The following is a 24,456-nucleotide window of genomic DNA, read 5'->3' as shown; positions in this document are numbered from 1 at the left end:
AAGCATGATGGTAATTCTTACAAAATAATTTTAATGACACTGCTTTACAATTTTTATAACGTATTTCTAACAGTCTGATATCTGTGTCTGACTATCAGAATAACATTCTGAGATTGTGTGTTTTTCATCCGCCTTTACTTCCTATTGGTTCTTGGCATAACTTGTGATTTTCATTTTCAATGTGGGCATTTTGTGGATTTTGTGTTGTCCCTGGGCCTTATTTAAATATTCCTTTTCACGTGGTTGATGCTCTGGTCGGAGAAGGGTGGTTTTTGCTTCTTCACAGCAGATGTGGGTAACAGTTCAGGTTTCCCATGTGAACACAGTGAGTCCTCGTTATTTATGGAAGGGGACAGTCTTATTATCCTCCCAATAGGCCTGAAAATAGCAACTACTCCCTTGAGCCTGGGTGACAACTCTTTGGTGCTGGCAGAGATGGGAGGAAGGAACCTGGGGTTGCTTACTACATCCCGATCATAGTGAAATTCATAGCTACCCACTGACCATGTTTTGTTTTGTTTTCTTCTCTCTGCTTTTTAGTTGGAGTAGAATTCTGTCCCACCACCATCCTCATGTTTTACAACTGATGTTTGAGCAAAGTAGCTTAGACTTCATTAAAACAAATTATAGTTAGATTTACATTTGTTCAAAATGAAAAATGAATGTAAGCAGCAAAAGAATGGTGGATAGAGCTCTAGATCCAAGTTAGGGACCAGCAGGAGAATGTGGAAGGAGCTTGACGAAACCTGCAAATGTGGAATGAAAAACTTCCTTGTTCATTCAGTGGCATTTACTTTTTGACTGGCCTGTGTTTGACTGTTTGTGACGTCACTCCATATGGCACAGAGGACATTGGGATCAGATTATACTTCCAGCACAGTAACCCTTAGAATCACCCAGGGTCACCTTTAACACGAAGACTGATCAGGCTACCACTGGTAACCAGGGCAACCCTGTTACTAGTTCATGCCCAGAACTGAATGCCAGCAACTCACACTAACCAACTAATTCAGTCTCTCAGAGACTAACTAATGACCTTTCACAACTTCACCCCCCATACCCCTTTTATTGCTGATTTTCCTGAAGAAGTCTCCACAGACCATAACAATTAATGTAAAAATCCCCATCTGTTAAAAAAGATGAAGAAAAGGCAACTACGGCTTGGCATCTGCATGCATGGTTCTGGCATGTGTGTACAGAGCCTTAGAGCAGTGCATTTTGACACCCCATTCATAAGACCCTGGAGAAAGTCATTATGTGCCACTACTTGACAATCTCTGAAGAGGTATTGGACTTTTCCAATTTCCCTTGTACAAAAGATGTCTAGATAAAATGTGAACAAAAGACTAAAAAACTACATTGTTGATTCCTACTAGCTTTCTGTAAGTATAATGCACTAAATGTTTTTAAAATGTTTAAAAAACATTTTAAAAATATGAGGTGTTCTCATTCCTTTTTCTATATTTTAAAAAGCATTACTTTAGTCTACTTTGACGGTTTCATGATAAAAAAATGTACCTATAACCCTTATAAGTTTAAAAAAGTAGAAGAAAAAGATGTAACTAACTTCTTTGCTCTTGAAGTATCCTCCCACTTCATTTATTTATTATTTTTTGCTTCATTTTTCCTGCCCCATTCCTCAGAATTTTTTCATCCTACCTGAAAAGAGGAAAGAGAAGATGTCTGGTGTTTCCATTGGGGTTTTCCCTTCTCATGTAGGAGACTTTAAATTATTGCTTTGACTTTAGTTTGTAAAATCTTTAAAGTACAATGAAATTAAAGGAAAGGAAGGAACAAAAAAAATCCTCTTCTTTCACAAAACAGAACAGAAAACACAACCAATGGAGAGAAGGGAGCCCAAATCTTATACAAAAATTCTCTTATATTGTTACATATGTTGATCATTGTGTTATTCCAGTCTGGCCACAGCCTACCCAGAATACAGCCACCTCTAGAAAGTGTACCAGGAGACTTTGCCAGCCCAAGGGTCATATTCACACCTCTCTGAGATTCTTGGCAGAGATCTTCAAGCCAAATCCTGCTGTTTCCTCTATAGCCAGTCCTAGCTGCTGTTTCTTCCTGATGAACTGATTGTTCAGAGGATTCTGGAAGGTTGTCCTCCATGTCATAAGAATGCATAATTCATTTATCATATATGAAGCCTTTATGTTATAATTTATCCTTTGTTATTGATCTAAAAGAGAAAACAGTTGAAAAATTATTTGTGTGTATATATGTATGACAGAAGGAAATATCTTTATTAACAAGAAGTTATGAATCACTCATACTTGACTCTGCTGAATTTTAAGGCATTATGTTACATATATGAAACAAAGAAATTCAGGAAATGCACAATTCAATGCACAAACTTTCAAAAACAGTTTACATAAAAAGATTTAACTAAATAATTAAATTAGAAGTGTACTTTATAGAGATCTGAAAGTGCAGTAAGAATGTAATCTAGGGAAGGCGGGATAGGAAGGGCAGCAGAATAAAATAGACATTATTATTGCTGTTTGTATATAGGGGACTATATGACCAATGTGATTCTGCAACCTGTACAATCAGAAAAATGAGAAATTATACCCCATTATACCCCATTTGATTCAAATGTAACCAAAAAAAAAAGAAAAAAGAAAAAAAGAATGTAATTTAGATTCTGATTTCTTGGGCTAATTACCCAATTTCCATATGTGTAATTCTCATCTTGTGAAAATCACCAGTTGACACACAAATCATGCTTTACATAGTGGATAGCACAAATATTGTCTGTGGTCTTTAATACTGTCCCCATTCCCATAATCATCATGTGTAGAGCACCAAGTGTATCAAGTGCAAACCATGCTCATACAAGTGAAGGAGTCTACACCACAACATGTTTCCACTACCCTCTTTTAAAAATAGGGGTTTGAATTATATATATATATATATATATATATATATATATATATATATATATGATTCCTAATTAGAACTTACATGCCAAAAAACATGAAATATTTCTTTAGAGATTTGTAGTAAATATTTACATAAATCAAATACACAAGTAAATATACATTAACAAGATCAGTGTTTTGACTAAAAGATGTGTACAGATGTTAAGGTGAATGCAGAAAAGTTCATGGACAGGGAGGAGCTATGTTTGAGAGAACATCCTTTGCAGAAGGAGTCCTCATTGACATCGAGGGATTGGGGAAGCCTCTGGGTAAAGGGAGGAGTAAAGCATAAAGGACAGGGTGAGGGGAAGGCTGTTGACCCTGCAGAGATCAGCCATGTGCAGCCTGGGCCTGGATTCCCACACGTCCTGCCTCCTGCTCATTCGCTCCATCCAGACCACATGGATAAGATGATAACAGAATAATCAGTAGGTGAGGTACAAGCTTATTTGCTTCTCTGGTTGTTGTTAAAGGAAACTGAGGCTGGACAGGTCAAAAGGGAAGACTGGGATACCTGTGACCATTCTGATTTGAACCTGTATACTTGATATTGACAACCAATTATTGGGTTCATAATGTGGGGCTGGGGGAGTAATTAAGGTGAATTTTTAAATGAATGTGATTGTAAAATAGGCCAATTTTCAGTTCATGTCAAATTTGAGGGTCTTTTTTCATATTTGTTAATTTCTTTAGCTGTAATTGACAAATAACTTATGCTTACATATTTCTCCTAGTATTTTAAAAATTCCTAAAGTTTTTAGAAGAAACTAGACATGTTCAATAAGTTGATGGTAACTGCAATGCTAGTTTCCACTGAAAACAGGAATAGATCTCTCTAAAGAAATATGCAAGAACTTAGTGTTTCTAAGTAGGAAATAACAGTGGTAAAAATGATATTTTACTTTGCATAAGTGAATTGAGAATTTTTTTATTAATTTAGTTAACTGTATCATAGCATCTTCTGTATTCAAAGAGGAATTCAGTCTTGTTCTTTGTTTATGTTTTTTTTCATCCCTTATCTCACACAAAACACAAAATATAAGTTATTCTAGGCCAGAAGGAAGGATGCTTTTTCCTTCTTTCTTGATTAGACAGGTCATGGTTTGAAGAGCCAGAGATTTGACACATCTAGTTCAAAGGAAATACCATGTCACACCACTTTATGCTTTGTTTCTAGGTTCATGTTTGTACCATATAGCAGAGAATTCCCTGATAAGCAAGGCAATTTGGTTACATTATTGAAGACATTTCCAATATCACATTTTGGAAGAGTCTGTCCTTCACATATATTTTATTAAATTTATTTTCTTTCACTTTTTCTTATCTTTTCTTTCCAATAAGTACTTATATTAATAAAGTTTAATGCTTCATGAAAGAAATATAAGATACATATATGTACAAATGAAATAGAGGATACAAAGTAATTAGTGACATATAAAATCACAAAAGATCAAATTAAAAAGAGAATAACTAAAAATATTATTGTTGTGGTTCAGATATGAGGTGGTCCCCAAATTTTCTGAGAGTACAGGAATATTCAGAGATTAAATAATTAGATTAGGAGGGCTATAATCTAATCAGTCCATCCTAGTTTAAATGGACTGACTGTGTGGTAACAGTAGGGAGGTGAAGTGTGGCTGGAGGAGGTGGGCCATTAGGGGTGTGTCCTTGAAGGGTTCATCTTGCCTTTGGCCCCTTCCCCTCTCTCTGTCTTCCGCCTGCATGAGATGAATGATACACCTCTATCATGATGTTCTGCCTCACCTTGGGCCTAGAGCAGTGGAGTGGGCCAATCACAGACTAAAACCATGAGAGACCAAATAAACTTCTGTAAATTGTTATCATTGGGTATTTTTGTAACAGTGACAAAAAGCTAACACAGTCAGCTATATCCATTCTTTAATAGACATGTCTAAGAAGGAATTTAACCATAGCATTCTTTCAAAGCCTCCTAATTCATATATGTAAATGTGTGATCTGTTCAAGACAGCTGATTAATCCAAAATTTCTAGCCATACACCATGTAGTATTAATTCTTAAACCCTGATTATATCCCTGGGCTGAAATTTAGCATACAGATTGTTGTTAGTTTAGAGGTGATTTGAGTATTTATACATTTGTTTGTCTTTTGTTATTGTTGTAGGAAGAGTTACCTTAATTTTTCAGTGACTTTCTTCCATCTATTAAGAGCAGTGGTTCTTTTTTAAAATATATTTTTGTTTTAATTAGTTATACATGACAGTAGAATTCATTTTGACACATCATACATAAATGGAATTAAATTTTTCATTTTGTCTGGTTATATGTGGTTATATATGATGTTATGAACCATGTTACACAGGTCATGTAATCATATCTGCACATAGGGTAATAATGTCTGATTCATTCTACCATCATTCCGACTCTCATGCCCCCTCCCCTCCCTTCACTCCTCTCTGTTTTGTCCAAAATATCTCTATTCTCTGTACCCCCTGCCCATTGTGAATTAGCATTTACATATCTGAGAAAACATTTTGCCTTTGGTTCTTTGAGATTGGCTTAGTTTACTTAGAAAAATATTCTTCAGTTCCACCCATCTACTGGAAAATGCAAAAAATTTCATTCATCTTTAAAGTTGAGCAATATTCCATTGTGTATATACACCACAGTTTCTTTATCCATTCATCTGCTGAAAGGCACTTAAGTTGGTTCCATAGTTTAGCTATCGTGAATTGAGCTGCTGTAAACATTGATGTGGTTGTGTCACTGCAGTATTCTGATTTTAAGTTCTTTGGATATAAACCTAGGAGTGGGATGACTGAGTCAAATGGTGGTTCCGTTCCCAAGTTTTCTGAGGAATCTCCATACTGCTTTCCATAGTGGTTGCACTAATGTGCAGTCCCACCAGCAGTGTATGAGCATTCCCTTCTCCCTACATCCTTGCCAACGTTTATTATTGCTTGTATTCTTTTATTATTTATTTACTTTTTAGTTGAAGTTGCACACAATACCTTTATTTATATGTGGTGCTGAGGATCGAACCCAGGGCCTTGCACATGCTAGCCGAGCACTCTACTGCTGAGCCACAACCCCAGCCCTGCTTGTATTCTTGATAATTGCCATTCTGACTGGAGTAAGATGAAATCTCATTATAGTTTTGATTTGCATTTCTCTAATTGCTAGTGATGTTGAATATTTTTTTCAATATTTGTTGATTGATTGTATTTCTTCTATGATGTGCCTATTTAATTCCTTTGCCCCTTTATTGATTGGGTTATTTGTATGTAGGTTTGTTTGTTTTCAGTGTTAAGTTTTTTGAGTTCTTTATATACCCTGGAGATTAATGCTCTCTCTGAGGTGTGTGTGGTAAAGATTTTTTTTCCCATTCTGTAGGATCTCTCTTCATATTATTATTTATTTTGCTGTGTAGAAGCTTTTTTGTTTGATTTCATCCCATTTATTGATTCTTGATTTTACTTCTGTGCTTTAGGAGTCTTGTTCAGGTACTTAGTTCCTAAGCTGACACGGCAGAGATTTAGGCTTACTTTTTCTTCTATTAGATGCAGGATATCTGTTCTAGTGCTAAGTCTTTGATCCACTTTGGATTGATTTTTGTGCAAGGTGAGAGGTGTTTAATTTCGTTTTGCTACATATGGATTTCCAGTTTTGCCAGCACCATTTTTGAAGTGGCTATCTTTTCTCCAATGTATGTTTTTGATGCCTTTGTCTAGTATGAGATAACTGTACTTATGTAGGTTTGTCTCCATGTCTTCTATTCTTTACCATTTGTCTATGTATCTGTTTTGGTGCCAATACCATGCCATTTTTGTTGTTATGGCTCTGTAGTATAATTTAAGATCCATTATTGTGATGCCTCCTGCTTCATTTTTCTTGCTAAGGATTGCTTTGGCTTTCTGGATCTTTTATTTTTCCAAATAAATTTCATGATTGCCTTTTGTATTTATATTAAGAATACCATTAGGATTTTAATAGGAATTACATTAAGCATTATCTGTATGATGCTTTTGGTAGTATGGCTATTTTTGTGGTGGGGTATCAGGGATTGAACTCAGGGATACATCACCACTGATCCAAATCCCCAGCCCTATTGTGTATTTTATTTAGAGACAGAGTTGCTTAGTGCCTTGCTGCTACTGAAGCTGGCTTTGAATTCATAATCCTCCTAACTCAGCCTCCCTAGCCACTGGGATTATACGCATGCACCACCAAATTGGCTAGTATGGCCATTTTGACAATTTTAATTCTGCCAATCCAAGAGCATGGTAGATCTCTCCATCTTCTAAGGTCTTCGTCAATGTTTTTCTTTAGTGTTCTGTAATTTTCACCGTAGAGGTCTTTCATTTCTCTTGTTATATTGACTTCCAAATATTTTAATTTTTGAGGCTTTTATGAGTAGTTTTCTTAATTTCTCTTTCAATGGATTCATCACTGATCTATAAAAATGCATTTGACTTCTGAGTGTTTATTTTCTCTCCTGCTACTTTGCTGAATTCATTTATTAGTTCTAGAACATTTCTGGTAGAAATTTTTTGATCTAAATACAGAATCATGTCAGTTGCAAATAGTGATAGTTTTGAGTTGTTTTATTTTTGAGCAGTTGTTCTTCGCCACTTACTTTTTAAAACATTAATCTGCTCAATACAATCTTCTCTCATTTTGAAATGTATTTATTCCTTATTATTAATTTTTATGTCTTCTGATAGTCCTTTCTCTCTCCTTTGGAGGCTTCAATGGAATGTGTGAGCTTTCATGGGGAAATAATCTTAGATGTGATTCATAAAAGTCAAAATAATAAACTAAGGTTCATCAAAATTAATAACTTTGTGCTTTAAAAGAAACCACAAAAAATAGAAAACTTACAGAATGATAGAAAATACTTGCAAGTAATATATCTGTAAAAGTATTTTCAGAAAAGTAACAAATTCTTATAACTTAGCACCAAAATCTAATAAATGTTAGAGAAAACATTTGTACTCACATGTAAAGGAGATATTTGAATGGCCTATAAGGGCATAGAAAGGTTCTCATCATTAATCAATGCAAATTTAAACCATAGAGACATACCACTAATTATCAAGTTATAACAAAAAAAGACAAAACTGACTCTTGGTGAGGATGTGACAACAAACTATTATCGATTGTTTAGGGAAATGGAATATATTGTAGTGTGATAGTTTTTGTAAACTATCAGTATGTGGCCATATAGCTTAGGAGAAATAAAAACATAGGTCCACACAAGGACAGCTACTTGAAAATCATGCAGATATTATATATAATAGTCACAATCTTGGAAAAATGCATTGTTTATTAAGTGATGAATGGGTAACCAAAATATAGCATATCTATAGAATGGAATAATACATATTACTTAAAGTATATATTTTAAATTATTTTGTTTTAATTGTAAGACCATTGTTAATCAGTATAATCAAATTGATATTTGTAGAAAAATAGAGATGAAAAAATGCAAAGAGTTCATGCCCATAAAGAGGCCATATATAATTTTAGAAAATGTCTAAATCCTTTTTAAAAGGCTAAAACCATACTGATTAAATGCATTGATACTAATGAAATTAAATTTAAAATAATAATATTATATTTTGAGACCCTAAAATCTTTAGATTAAAAAATTCCAAATGATCCAAAGGTAAAAACTAAACACACCAGAAATTAACGAATATTTAACACTAAAGGCAAATGAAAAAACTGAACAGAAAAAATGGCATTTTTTTAAATTGCTGGAAAATTAGTAAATAAATTTTAAAATGGTATGTGAATATAAGTTTTCAATATCATGAATAGAAAAGGGATTATCACTATAGCTTTTATACATACTTAAGGTCATCAAGAAAATATTGTAAACAATTATATGACAGACTGATGATAACTTAGGTGTAAAAAGTAAATGTCTTTCAAAATACTATGAAAAAGTGACCCAAAATGAAACAAGAAATACAAACAGTCCTCCATAGTTGTTAACAACTTTTCTATCTAAACATACTCAGCCCTGCCTTCACATACATTTTTAAAATTGGTTTACTAATTTTCCAGAAATTTGGAATAATAACGATTTTTGCATTCAGCTTTTTAAAATATATGCAACTTATCATTTCAATGGTGAGTTCTGTAAAACTCTCCCAACTCTGGAAAAAAAGAACCTGCGTCTATATCAACTAGTTCGGAATGTAGAGGTGAAAACTCTTTTAAGTTTTAGAAAGGAGAAAATTTCTTCAAACATCCCAAAACTTTTAAAACTTTTAAAGTCACTGAGGACAGAATAAGTGAATTTGAAGATAGGTCCATAGAGACTTTGAAGATGAAACAAAAATAAAAAATACATAAAGAACTAAAAGTAAGAGAACACTCTGGGACTGTAGGATAATACACAAACAGGAGCATATGTCTAATGGAAACATCAGAGAAAAAGAACAAGAGAAATAACAATGGCCAAGAATCAGCCAAAATTAATGACAGAATATATCCACAGACCATAAAGTGCAGAAAACTGGAGTAGACTAGCACGCACGGGTGCGTGCACACACACACACACACACACACACCCATGCACACACACACACCCATGCATACACCCATGCACACACCACATAGAAATATTATATTCAAATTAAAGATAAAAAGATGAATAGAAAATCTGGAAGGAAAATGCTAGATGAAATGCACCAAATTGCACTATAAAAAAGGATAAGAATTAAAGCCAACTTATCTCCTGAAATAATATTTACAGCATGACCAAATCTTGCTAACCTAGAATTATATGCTCAAAATTTTTTCTTTAAAAGATAAAAAAGAAGTGATATCACTGTTTAAACAAACCTGAGGACATTTTCTGACAACAGACCTGCCATGCAAAGAGTGTTAAATAAGGTCCTCAGGAATTAAAAAAATGATAGAAGAATCTTAATTGTACCTTAAAAAAGGAATATCAAAGAATAATTGAAAGCAAAATAAATTCTTGTATTTTTATTTTTCTTAATTGTTTTAGAAGTTAGTTATTTGTGTAAAACAATAACAATATGTTAGGTGATAAGAGAATATGGAAACGTAAGGCAGTGAAAGTAATATTAGAATAGATAGAAGAGAGGATATTGAACACTGTTAAAAGGCACCTACCCAACACGAAAATACAATAGTATTTGAAGGTATAATTACATTATTATATGATATGTATTGAAAAGTTATATGACCACTAAAATTGAAAAAAATTCAAGTGTAACTGATAAACCAAATACAATGGATTTATAAAATATTCTTAAAACTAGACAAAGTAGAAAAGAGGTAGAAAAAGTAACAAAGCACAACACAATATGTGCCTAAGTTAATGTTAATTAATAAATTAGTTCATGTGAAACATTAACAATAACTGATGATAAATTGGAACACTTACAACAATATACTATACTAAAAGTTATATGAATATAGTCTCTTTCTCTTCTTCCCTCCCTCTCTTTCTTTCTCAAAATATTTTATTAAATTATTATTATTTTGATAGGGTTAATTGAAAACAAATTCTGTAATTTCGTGTCAGTCATTCTAATAACTAAATGGTGGCTGAGAAACTAACATGCAGGTTGCTTATACAGCATGGATACTCTGGACGAAAGGATAATTCTCATCTCAGGAGGACAGAGCAGGGTAATGAGAGATCTCCCCCTGCTGTTTAGAACAAAAAGCAATTTAAAACTCATGATATTATCTGTATTTTTCCCTTAAATGATTTCAGACTGGTTGACCACAGGTAACTAAACTCAAAAATTTAGAATGCCTCATAGAGAGAACAACTGTACTAAATATATATAGTGTTGCATTAAATTTGACCTAAAACTATCTCTATAATTTGAATCCCTATGTAGCAAACATCAATCTAAGTTAATACATAAACAATATACAACCTAATTCAAGAATATGTTCTTGTAACAAATATCGGAATAGGAGCCAATCACAGCAGCTAAGATCCAACCAACTTCAAGTTGCCAATGGTCAAAATATGTCCATATAAGGAAGGCTTGGGCCGCTGTCAACACTACCTCCCTGCCTTCACCCCTATCACACTGTGTTCACAGCTGCTGGGTGAGCCTGCGCCTGTCCTGATTCTGAGTGATGCCCCATATATGAATTGTTCATTGCTTAAATAAGCTTCATTATATTTGTCTAAAAATTTTCTATTAACAGTAGTAATAATGTGGAGACTTAATACTATGGCTGCTACCAAGGTGAAAGCTGTTTCTGAGCATAAACAGCTCTCAAAAAATTCCCCCAGGTTTCCAGTCACCCTCTTGCTCCCCTATTGGTGGAAATGAATAGGAGGAAGGCTCAAAGAAAAAATGTTATTTGTAGAGTTCCTGACTCCATGTAACTAAGCAATGTATAAAGGGCAAGAAGGTTTGGGTTGTGGAACAGTAAATTAAAAATATGCACACATGCAAAAATATACAAATGCACACAAATATATCTATGAACTGGGCTTTTGCTAAGTGAACCCAAAGAGATTAATTCAATGAAAAGCAAAGTACCAAAATTTCTTAAAATATTGAAAAGTAGTAATATGCTAGGAATTACCTTTATTCATGGGCTAATATTTATGATCTTGAAATATAATGGCTCTCTGGTATTGTCTGTCTGTGATCTCTAATAAATATATTTCCATTTCTAGAAATACTAAAGATCAATACACGAAAATTTCCATTAGGATTTACTTTATTTTCTGAAATTGTAAGTTTTTGCTTTTAATTCTGAGGTATAATATCAATGTTTCGCTTTTCTTTCACACTTGCAGTTTATTCTTTTATAATTTCTTTCACACTTGGACTTTTAATATTTTGCTTCTCTTTCTCAGTTGTAGGTTGTTCTTTATTATTTTCTTTCATACTTGGAGCCTGCTTTGTTTTCACAGTAGAAGTTTGAAAACTTTGCTTTTCTTTCTTAGTTGAAGTTTGAAAACATTTTTCTTTCTTACTTGAAGTTGGAAAACTTTGCTTTTCTTTCTTAGTTGAAGCTTGAAAACTCTTCTTTCTTACTTGAAGTTGGAAAACTTTTCTTCATCAGTCAAAAATTGAACACTTCGCCTTGGTTTCACGGGTGGGATTTCAACATTTTCCTCTTGCCTGGGTGAAGTTTTAACAGTTGGCTCTTCTGCCTTCTTTCATTTATCAGATTTTTTTCTGGGTTAACAAAAAGAAAAGAAAGCAAAGGCAAAGCAAACCTGCCAAAAGAATATATAGCAGCATTAACAGGTAAGTCCACTATGATGGTATCCTCCTTCTCTGAGGGGGTGGGCCACTGTCCACACTACCTCCCTGCCTTCCTTCAGGCAGTTGGGTGGGGCCAGTCATAGTCACAATGGCAGTGATATTTATTATTACAAATCCCTCTCATATTGCAGGCATCAGGCGAACAAACATCTTCTCAAAGAGGCAGGAACACACTTCCTGTGGAGACACATATATTCTGTGCCACACACTGTACCATCTTTCACATTACCGACATCAGTCATGCTCATGCCAAGATGATAGTCTGTTCCCCAGCAGGTGACCCCGGTGACTTGAGTTGAAAGCACAGTAGTGTGTTCTTCTAATAAAGGAATTTCTATCACATTCTCACACTGGACTCGCCCACACAAGACATCTGAGATTTCGCATGGTACACAGCTAGTGTCATCCATACCACAGTGACCAAAACGGTCACCTCTGGTGTTAATTGACTTGTAACAGATCTGATTTGCAATCTCGACTTCTTTGCCAAAATTTTTCTTACACGACTCATCATGGCTGCTGCATCTCTTTGCATAGCAGAAGCTATTGTTCAGCCAAGGGATCCCGTCTTCCACATACACATCATCTGGACACTTGGGCGAAGTGCCATCGCACCACTCTGGCAGATCACAGTCATTTTCCTGTGCTCTGCACACTGTGCCTGATGGCTTGAACTTGCAGTCTTTGAAGCAAAGCCCCGAAGTACAATCGGCCCTAGGTTTCAGAGTGCAGTCTTGCAAACAACATAAATAATTTGTACGTGGCGCCACAATCACACTGCTCCTCTCCTTCAACCACACTGTTCCCACAGCGCTTTTTTGTTTAGATGTTCTCTGGATTTGGTGCACTGTGCAGACAAGTACTATTGTTAATGATGTTAAAAAATGCAGCATAACGGCAGTTGCTGAACACTTCTGCAGGCTTAACTTCTGGATTACATGATGCATAATCTTTCCCCACACACACAATTGCTATCATCATCTCACACCCACAAATTATGGCCAAGCTCATGTGCCACAGCAGATGCAATGGAAGTGGTTGGTCACTTAAAATACACTCTAATCCACAATTTCTATTTATGTCACATATTACTTTATAATGTGATGTGAAAGGCTTTTCATCACAAAAATCTTGTTTTATGATAATATGTGCACCATCATGACTCACACGAGAATTAAAAGCTGTTTTTTTTTTTCCAAGTGCAAAATTCATACATCATTCTCTGTGTGGTACTTGCTGTATAGGGGTTTTCTTTCATTCCAGATCTCAAGTCCAGTGAGAATCACATCAAGACCCATTACTTTATAAAAGGTACCTACTAAATCTATAGCCATAATTACTTCTAATTCCACTTTTGAAATATTTTCTCCCCGAAAAATGAATTGTTCATGTTCTATCATGCCAGTTCAAGAAACCATTGGTGGGCCCACACACCCTCAAGGGAACTATGCATCAGAGTGGCACTAACATTTTCTTGAAACTTTAATTGCCAATCTATTTCTTCTTCTGTTAATCCACATCTGGGTAGATAGTGTGTCTCCTCCTCGTCATTCTTATATACCAAATGTTCCAAGGTGGCAGAAAACATTTTGGGCTTGATATCATAAGCAATGCCATTTATCTGTAGCATTCCTTGTAGTCCTCCAAAACAAGTATTAAGGGAAACCAGGGATTCTGGGTCTCCTTCCACATAGCCATGATAGTAGCATTCATTTTGGAAAAAAGGCTGGTCCTCAACCAGAGCACCCTGGTCAGTGTAGGTGAACAAAGTCTCTGGACACCAAAACCTTCTTGGCCTTCATGCGGACAATGTGTATCTTGCCCCCAAAGTGCAGGCTGTAGAAGAGCCACCCTGGAGTCCTTATGTGTCTGCCAGGACCATTTACCCTCAGGGTATCACCACTTCTGGGGGGTTGTGATATTGAGAATGCCCAAACAAGAGCCAACCAGAAAGGAATAGAGGAGAGGCACTAATGGCCGGAATAGATGGAGAGTGTTCTTCATAGGCACCAAGACCTCACCCACAGCCATTATGAAATGAGGGTGAGAGCAAAGGAGGGGAGGGCAGGAGTCACTGCTTGTCAGTCTCCACCCTTGAGTTGGTTGCATGTATCACTGCTATTTAATGGTCTTTCTTCTGGCAGAGTCAATCCATAAGAGTAGCAACTAAAAATAAGAACAAAAAGAAGCGTAGAGATGGGGGTTGTTGTCTGAGCAGGGCAGGGTGAAGGAGAAAGAATGGATATGGATTAAAATGGAAGAGTTTTTAGTTACAGGAAGTGCATTGAATTTGCTCTGGAGTATCTTAGGCAGAATAAGACTCTGATGTACAAAAGAAGGGCAATTGTCCACAGGGGGATGATCACTGAACCTCAGTGAAGGCCACATGGATTCATTATGCATGTATGTTTATATGTGAACCTTTCCTCCAGATATTTTTAAATCAGGAGTGTGTTATTCCCTTGAAAGGGAAGCATATTTTCTTTTGATGAGGGAATCTTGATTTACACATAATGACTTGAAAATATATCACTCCTCCTTTATTTGTATTTCGTATGATCAATTAGTCAGATTAATCAGGAGAAATATAATCTACAAAAGTGCCCACATGTTAATTTTTCTCATGGTCCTTAATATGTAAAGGATTACGTCCATGCCACAAATCAGTACTTGTCCTATCTTTATTCAAGCCTGTTAAATCACAAGGTATCTAAACATCACCTCTACTGTAAAAATACTGGTATCCACTGTAAAGGACAGTTCAATAAACAAAATAATACAATAAACATTCAGGAGGGATTACTTTGGGCTGATGACATTCACAGATGTTTGTATTTGATTCTGTTCTTAGGAAATAAAACATTTTTTAAAAAATCTCTGCACAGATTAAATGGGAAGGAAATCAAACTCGCTGTAAAAGCAACAGTTGGAAGTGGAAGGATGCTGAAGGCAGAAGGAAGTGCCTTTGGAAACAGAAGGAAATCAATGAACCTCAAGAGGAGGCAAGAAAATGTGATGAATGTTAACAGTGTTTTTCTAAAACAAAAGGATCAATCTTCTGGAATTTTTAGGGTTATAAGCCAACTGACTCCCTAAATAAACATTTTCAAATATATTTATTTCATAAATTAAATAACTACACAGATAGATATAGATATAAATACAAATACTACATAGCTTAGTAATAAAGTGAAATTGAGAAATCTGCTTCTAGCACAGAGTTGGTGGACAATTCTGACTCCTTATTTTGTACTTGGTATTAACAGAACATAGTATGCAGGCACTAGACTACCCACTTGGGAAAACATAAGTGAATGATATAGACCTAAGTACGTTCATGGTCTGAATCATACATTTAGGCACAGTGTTTGAGGCAAAAGTGCATCTTATGCATTTGTAAAATTGCATTTAATATTTTGCATAAAATATCTATTTGGAAAGTGTCAAGTCTTTATAAGATCACTGAAGTAATGAGATTATTAAAGTAATGAGATTAAGAGCTGCTAGCTTAAGAAAGACTGAGTGGCACATGCCTGTGATCCCAGAAACTCAGGAGGCTGAGCCAGGAGGATTGCAAGTTCAAGGCCAGCCTTGAACTTAGTGAGGCCCTAAGCAACTTAGTGAGATCCTGTCTTAAAATAAAAAATGAAAAGGGATAGTGATGTAGCTCAGTGGTAAATTGCCCCTGCGTTAAATCTCCAGTCCTCACCAACCTACACCAAAAAAAAAAAAAAAAGAATTGCTAGCAGAAAAAAAAAAGTTCTTCAAGGACAAGAAGAACTGCTCCTAGAAATTTAAAATATGTAAATGAAATATCACACTTCAGAATACGTAACAGAAAAATGAAAGTTGCCAAATTTGGTACCTACCATCTCCTAGACCCAGGACCCATTTCTCTTTAAGTTTTCTTTTATCTGAATTCTAAGTTCTTTGACTTATTCACTGAGAATCATTTTGATGTCACTTATGGAAACTTCATTTCATGAAATACAGCAACACTCTTCTCTACTCACCTTTCTTTATGAGGAGAGCCTTATCCCTACTTAATGTTACAAAAATTTTATATCATCAGTATGAAACCTACCAGAGGGGAAGCTTTCCAGTCCCAGAATTACCCTGTGCCATACACACTAGATGTTGCATTGCAATTTATTTTGTTCACTAAAGCTACTTCCAAACCACTAAACTAGCAGCCATCATATAACATTAAACATCTTTTTTTCCTCGTTCATAAACCAATCTCCAAAATACTTCTACACAAACTACAAAGAATCCGACAGCTGATTTACCACTTCCTTCTCTTACCCATATCCTCCTCTTGTTTGGTAAGTACGTGGGCAACCCACACACCACCCACTATGTGGTTCCTTTTACCTTTACAGTTATCTCCCACCACATTTTGCCATCAGCCTATGATGATGTGCATCAGCACCCTTGAGCATTCCTAAGTTTACATATTAAAAATTTAACAACTTTTAATCCTAATGAAAACGTACTCATTAAATTTATGGAAGACTCAACTTTTCTATCCATGTTTTATCTCTGCTCAAGTTCCCATCATTGTAACCGTCATCCCTATACCCTTGCTCTAGACTGCATCAGTTCAACCACATTTGGCCAAAGTCCTCAACCCAATCTAGATTAATGTTTTTGCCTGATTTTGCCCCTCCTACAACATGCTAGGAACACAACTGGGAAAATTGTGTGGCCCTAAGCAACTTAGTGAGATCCTGTCTACCTAGGGGAATGTTTAAAAGGTGAAAACTTAAAAATTTAGGATGAAATTCCCACATATTTTAGTCTCAAGGATGAAATGATAAACATATGTTTATTTCAAAAACTCCAATGTTTGTAATAATCTGGGTTTTACTTATTGTCCACACTGTTTTTTAACTTTCTGCTTTCAAAAATTTCTTCACCAATACCTAGGAGCCTAAACAAAAGTGAACATTGTTTTTATAATTTTTATTACTATAGAATTTTAATGCTAGCTTGAGTTGGCATGCCAAGAATTCTTCATTTAATGCATGGTTAATTAAAAATCAGATATTTTAATTAGTCTTTGCTTTGTGTTTGCATATATGTGGCAAGGGACTCATTTCATCATCATTAAAGCCACAGAATGCCTGGGTAGCTTGGATAAAATAATCAAGTAACATAAAGGAAGGTTTACTGCACAAAGTTCCAAACCTCTACAAAATAAATAAAGCACAATCCCCAGAAGGAATCCCTGTGTAACAACACCTCTAGCTTGTGAATAAAATTCTAATATTCTAATTTGCTCTACAGTTTTCTCTTGCTAATATATTTGGGAATTATGGAGGAGAGAGAATTTTTGTTGTGATGAAAAAGACTTCTCTATTAATGATACCACACGGCTGAAAATGAACTTAGGTTAATGTACATATAACAGAAGCAAGTAAGAGGGAGTCAGCCAACTTGTAAACTATTTGAGCCAGAACATCTTTGCACTCATAACATTATTTTATACTTTGGACCCAGAGATCACTCCTCTTAAAAGAATAAAACATTTTCAATAATTTTGTGTAAGAGTACATGAAGAGTTCAGAGACTTCAAAGTAAATGGCCATGCATCATCTTTGATAAATGTTGTTTTCTTTTTTCCATTGCTTTATCCCATCCATTAAACTCTGTACCCTAATTAAAACATCCCTTCTAGCTCTAATTTTCAGCCTAATTCCAAGTTTTTTTTTTTTAAACAGCGGGTAACAACATAAAAATATATGGAGATTTAGAGGCACTGTATTATGAAAAGAATATAATAAGATACTATAAAGGATAGAGAACTTCCTAAAGATCTGAATATTTTAAAATAATCACAAGGGTTTTGTGTGTGTGTGTGTGTGTGTGTGTGTGTGTGTGTGTGTGTGTACACATGTGCATGTATGCATGCATGGGTATGTGTATTACTTCATACATAAATACTGGTACCTATCTCCTGATGACTTGTTAGATCCTATGACCTTATTGTTACAACCTTCTTCATGGATCATTTGTAATACCTGTCTTATGGACAAATATTTTTATTTGAGACCTTACATGACAAGGAGAAATAATTCCTTCTTTCAAATGTTTCACATTTAATTTCTAGAATTTGGCTACCTAAAAACAAGTGTCTCAGTTCTGTATAACACTTCAAAGGGCTGCATTTCTTTCCCACTCTTATTCCAAAATCTCTGCCAAGGTTTTTGATATGAATGAATCTGATTTCCTTACCCCATTCAATGTGCACCAGCAATTCATCCATATTAATAAATTTGATTTTTCTTACCCTAATTAATTGTCCTTCCATATAATATAGTCATTGTATTTCTGTACTTTTGCTCATACTTTTACCATGGGCCAAGGTTATGTCCTCCACATTGAACCATATTATGGAACATTTGAAATATATTAAATTCCATAAATTTTCAAAGCCATTTACAATATTTTCCGTGGAAAACAAAAATCTATAGCTTTCTTTTTAAAGTCACTGAATAACCTGGGAACATTTCATATCTGTGCATAAATATGCATAATAAGAAAAGACAAAAATCAGAAGTTACAAGAAGAGGAAGATGAATAAAGTAATAATGTATAAAAGAATTTCATAGGTCAATTGGTGAGCTAGCAGCCTAAAGGTGCTTATATAGAAAATAACAGCATTAAATAAGTTGGTTAAGCAAATGATGCTAAAATAAAAGCAAACGGTTCTGTTCAGGTGCAGAATAGATTTGCAAACTGAAATACAGAAGTTAATTTTAGAAACTGAAAGAGCATTCCAACAAGGTGAGTCAGGACTGAGGTTTTTATATCAAAGAGGTAAAGAAACAATGTATAACTCACATTCTTGGAAAATGAGCAAGGATTGAGGAAGCCTGATGATAAGACAGAGAATCCAGTGATGGTGGACACTATTTCAAAGTATTGTGCACATTCTTCCAGCCTGGCCAGCCTGGAATCTTTCCAGACCAACAGGGTATTGAAAAGTACAAAAAACATCTTTAACAAAGAAATTAATTAAAACATTTAGGTTCTATTTTTACTAAACACTTTTAAATCACTCTGGGAAGACATTGAGCTTGTCGAACTTACTCTCAGGTGCTGTAGAATTAGAATACATGATGCTCTTGAAGATTTTAGCAGGGACTCTCCCTGCTGCGGAGTGTTTTGTGTGTATTTCAAGCTGCTCCCTGTTATGTATGCTAAAGCTCAGTCAAGAGGTACATGGGTAGATGCTCATTATTTGAGCATCTGGTGAGTATCCACATGGCTGACTGGAAGCAAGTTCAGATCACATAGGTCCATAACTCAAGGAGCAATACTCTTGACTCTCACTCTTGAAATTTCAGTCTTGGAATAGTCTTTAATGAGTGGTCCTTCTGTTATCACAAAGACTATCCAGGTGCACAGAGATCCATAATTATAACATATTTTTGGAATACCAGGTTCATCAATGCCACAACAGGGTCCTTGATGTGACTATTAGTTTTTCTGGACTTTAACATTCCCTGTATAGATCTCTCAGGGGCCAGCTACCTTTCATTCAGGGTTTGTTTTTTGTTTTTTGTTTTTTTAACCTATATCTCTTCTATTCTATTGTTGAGCTAATAACTGAAGGAATTATCTAGTTTCCTTTCAGTGGTATATTTTTCAACTCTAAAAATTTCATTTTGTTCCTTTTTGATTCTTTTATTTTTTTCTGAATCTGTTTCTTTGCTTAGACTCATTATTTCTTAGCACATTATTTCTTAATGTGTTTCAAGTATTATGGCAATTGCTTGTTTAATCATTTTAGTGGAGCTACTTTAAGATTTTTGTAGCATTTTTTAATATTCTGATATCTTAGGGTTGACATCTATTCAGCATCTTTTTTTATCCAGTTTTAGTTACTCCTGATTCTTGGTATAACTTATGACTTTTGTTTTCCTTGTGGGCCTTCTGTGGATTCTGTGTTGTCAACTCGGCCTTATTCGAATCTTATTTTTCTTTCTAGTGGTACTCTGGTGGGGGAAGGATGGGTGCTACCTCTTCACAGCAGATGTGGGTAGCAGTACTGGTTTCCCGTGTGGCCACAAGGAGCCAGGGAAGCAGGTCCTCATTCTATATGGGAGAGGAGTTCTGGCTTCCTACTGAGCCTCCACAGATGCCTCCCTCACTGGGAGAGGTACAAGTACCCCCTTCCTACACCTCCCATGGTCACCATGGACTGGAAATATCCTGACTGCTGGGAAGCAGTGAAATCCTGACCCTCCACTGGGCCTGCTCCAGCACCACCAGGGATACAAAGGGTGGAGCACTTGCTTACTGCTGGGTGAAGTAGAAATACAGGTTCTGCACATGGTCTCCACTTACACTCAGGTGGGTCTTATTATCCTCCCAGTAGGCCTGCAGTTTTCCAGGTGGAGTACAACAATTATGATTTAAAATTTTCCATCTTCATGGGCTGCTCCTCCTTGGCTGGTCTGTTTTTGTTTCCACTTTTCTATAGTTGGGCTATACACAATGCTCAGGTTTGGGGGTTTATTTAGCAAGATTAATTGGGAGAAATATAGTGACTCCCTTTTCTTAGAAGCAGAAAATCGAGTAGGTTTTAAATAGGTGGACTTGATCGGCTTAATGTGTCTAATCTTTGTGATTAAGATCTTACAGTTGTCACCAAGGTTACAGGTTGAAATCAAGAAACAAGCTTTGGAAATTTAAGATTATTAACTGTACATTATTTGGTGATAGACTCATTCAGACAGCTTAATTCAAGCTGAACTCCAGAATCAAGGCCACCAAACACTATTTTGAAATATAAATCATAATGAAATATTTTTATAGCATTCAGCTGTCAAGCAAGGGGCCAGTCAACCCCAGATCCCATCCAGGAGAGAAGGAGAAAACTAGCACAGCCCAAAGGAAGTGAGCTCCACATTGTAGATGGGACCTTGAGCTACTTTGCAGCTCTGCCCACTGTGTTGTCCCAGAAGGTCACTTTTGCTTTTAACAAACTTCTGCCTTGACTGCCAGTCTCTTCTGTCTTGCTCAATTCTTTGAGCCAAGAATTTGGACCTGGGATCCCTTGGAGATCCCTGCTCTCCTGCTGGTAACATCACTCCATATGATACAGAGGGCACTGGGATCAGATTATACTTTGCAGCCCAGTAATCCTTTGAATTACCAAGGGTCACTTTAACATGAAGACTGATCAGGCTAACACTGGTAACCAGGGCAACTCTGTCACTAGTTCATGCACAGAACTGAACGCCAGCAACTTAGACCAACCAACTAACCCAGTCTCTCAGAGATTGCTTAATGACCTACCACAACTGTACCTCTACCCCATTTTCCTGAACAAGTCTCCACAGATCATAAAAATCAGTGTAAGAACCCTCATCTGTTTAAAAAAATGAAGGAAAGTATGGCTTATATTCTGCATGAACTGTTCTGGCTACTGAGCTTCAGAGCAGTGCATTTTGGCACCCCACATAGATGACTCTGTGGGAAAGAGTCATGTGCCACTGCTTGACAGTCACTGTGATGGGTATCAACCTGTTACAATTTCCCTCGTACAAAATGTGTCTAGATAAAATGTAAACAAAAGATAAAAGTCTGATCTGATCAATTTCTTTTATTGTATTTAAATAATCTTTCCTTTACTCTAGTTTCAGTGAATGCCATTTCTTTTCATGACAAAATTTATCCAAAAACTTTTATTTTTATGCAGTTCATAAGGTTAAGAAAGCAGAGGAAAAAAGTGAATTTCTTCTATTTTTGAGGTACCCTCTCACTTTCTTGCACTGAGCTTAATTTGATTCATTTTCCAAACCACTAGTCTTAGAATGCCTCTCTTCTTCTTGAAAAAAAAAGAACTCCAGCAATTGTCTCGAAATTTTTTTTCTCCTGTGGGAGATTTGATTGAAAGTACTCTCGACTAAAATTTTGAAAATATTAAAAGGAAGTAGAAGGGATGTGTAGGTGAAAAGGAAGTCAGGAAAGGTCAAAATCCCTCCCCTCTCATAAAATGGAAAAAAAACCTAAACAAATAAATACAACCCAGAAAGCAAATTCAATGTGAGAAGAAAGTTTAGACTCCTATCCCGCTTAGGTTATTCCACGAGGTTGATTGTTTTCTGTGTATGGTTAAATTCCAGTCTGTCCTTAAACTGCCTGGAGTTTCCCTCCAGTGTCCATCTGTGGTTAGCCTAAGGTGACACTTGCCAGGCAAACATCTGTAGGACAAAGCTTGGCACTCCTACCCACAGCCATTTTTGTGGTCCTTATAGACCACGGACCAATTTTGGTCCTTATAGACCAAGCTAAACCAGAATATCCTATGTGTGTGTGTGTGTGTGTGTGTGTGTGTGTGTGTGTGTGTGTGTGTGAAAAAACATTTTTATCATGACTGAGATCCTCCAGGTCTGAGAGAACATGTAGTCAGTATGGTACAAACAATGCTGTTAGAGAAAGCAAAAGGAGGCAGGGAATGTAATCTGTGAGGAAAAAAATCTTCCCTTTAATAATAAAAATTTAATGCTGGAGGTTAAAAAAAAAAAAGGCCTCCAGCAGCTGGTGTTCCCCTTAACAAGACCTGACACTTCCTTCAGTCAAGTCCCAGGACACTCTTTTTTTTAAGACTTGTTCTTTGTAGTTATACATGATAGTAGAAAGTATTTTGGCATAATATACAAACAGAGTATAACTTATTCTATTTAGGATCCCACTCTTATGGTTATACATGATGTGGAGTTACCCTGGTCCTTTATACAAATACAAGATGAGGAACATTATGACTGATTGATTCTAATGTCTTTCCTATTCCTCTCCTGATTCATTCTCTTTGTCTATTCCAATGGATTTCTATTATTCCCCTCCCCAACCTCCCTTATTTGGGGTTAGCATCCACAAACCAGAGTGTACATTTGGCCTTCGTTTTCTTGGGATTGTCTTATCAGAATATCCTTTTTTAATTCTGGTTTATTTGTCCTCAATACATGTGAGTGTGTCCTAGAGCCTGCTCCAGGCCCAGTGTATCAGGCCCAAGATGGCCTTCACACAGGAATTGATGGGGAATTGTTTAACTGCCTTGATTACAAGTAATAAAAAAATGGTCCTAGATGGTACCATAAGATGGAATCCCAAGAATTTGTGTGTTAATGTCTTTTTTTTTTTTTTTTTTTTTGGTATTGGGTATTGAACCATGGGGAGGGTACTTTACCATTGAGCTTTTTATTTTATTTTTTTATTTTGAGACAGAGTCTCACTAAATTGCTGAGGCTGACCTCAAACTTGTGATTCTTGCACTCCTACCTTCTCTGGAATCTCTTTGAATACAGGCACCCACCTCTCTCCGGGCCCCTGTGTGTTAATATCTTTTCAGAGAAAGTGGGTACAACCCCTGCAGTAATAAACTTCAATGATCAATGTAGCTAGACTGAACTGCAGTTCCAAATCAATCAAACAGGAATCTAGGTGCTGCTGCAAATGGATTTTGCAGATTTGGTTAAAGTCCTTAATCAGTTGACTTTAAATAAATCAAAAATGTGATTATCACGGGTGGACCTGCTCCAATCAGATGAGACTTTACAAGTGACCTAGGCTTCACCCAGTCAGCTGGCTGAGTTTCAGCCTGTTGTGTTCTTGACCTTCTGGCTGCCCTTCTATTTGAGACCTCAGCTGCTCCTGACTTCTGAGTACCGACCTTAGTGATTTTGAACACAAGCATGTAAGTTAATTATTTGTAACAAATCCAAATTTGTTATCTCCTGGATCTGCTTCTCTTGTTGAACTCTTACAAAATTATAGAAGTCTTTATCTTTTATACATAGTGAGTAAATTGAAATAGTACATTTAAACACTGTGCTATAACTACTTTTTGACTTTGGAGGACTTGTGAAGGACTAAATACTATTTATTTTAATTTTAGTTATTCCATAATATAAAAATGAGGGTGACCTCACTGATTTATAAAACATATTTTTTTCCTATACAAAATGTGAGAACTGATGGACACGTTAGGCAACACACACAGTGGTTTACTGGGAAGGTACATAAGCTCAATTATGTAAAGAAACTTCATCTCCCTTAGTTCTAGGAGAAGCAGGTTTCTGGAGACTCCTATAAGCTCAGGGATAGCAATAGTAATGAGTTAGCTTTTCTAAACCCATCTCTTCATTGGCAGAAAGTTAATAATTGACTTTATGTCGCTGCCTCCAATTTGCAGTAAAATGACATTTTGTCAGAGGAGTTTACAGCATGGTTCTCAT

The 24,456-nt window shown here is 35.8% G+C and overlaps 1 pseudogene; it reads right to left on the bottom strand.

The window, feature by feature from the left end:
• Positions 1–12,103: 12,103 nt before the first annotated feature.
• LOC101960190 (disintegrin and metalloproteinase domain-containing protein 21-like) lies at positions 12,104–13,098 on the bottom strand (annotated as a pseudogene).
• Positions 13,099–24,456: the final 11,358 nt, after the last annotated feature.

Source organism: Ictidomys tridecemlineatus, chromosome 14 (assembly GCF_052094955.1).
Source record: "Ictidomys tridecemlineatus isolate mIctTri1 chromosome 14, mIctTri1.hap1, whole genome shotgun sequence".
Classification (NCBI taxonomy): domain Eukaryota; kingdom Metazoa; phylum Chordata; class Mammalia; order Rodentia; family Sciuridae; genus Ictidomys; species Ictidomys tridecemlineatus.
This window is presented reverse-complemented; position numbering and strand designations above follow the sequence as displayed.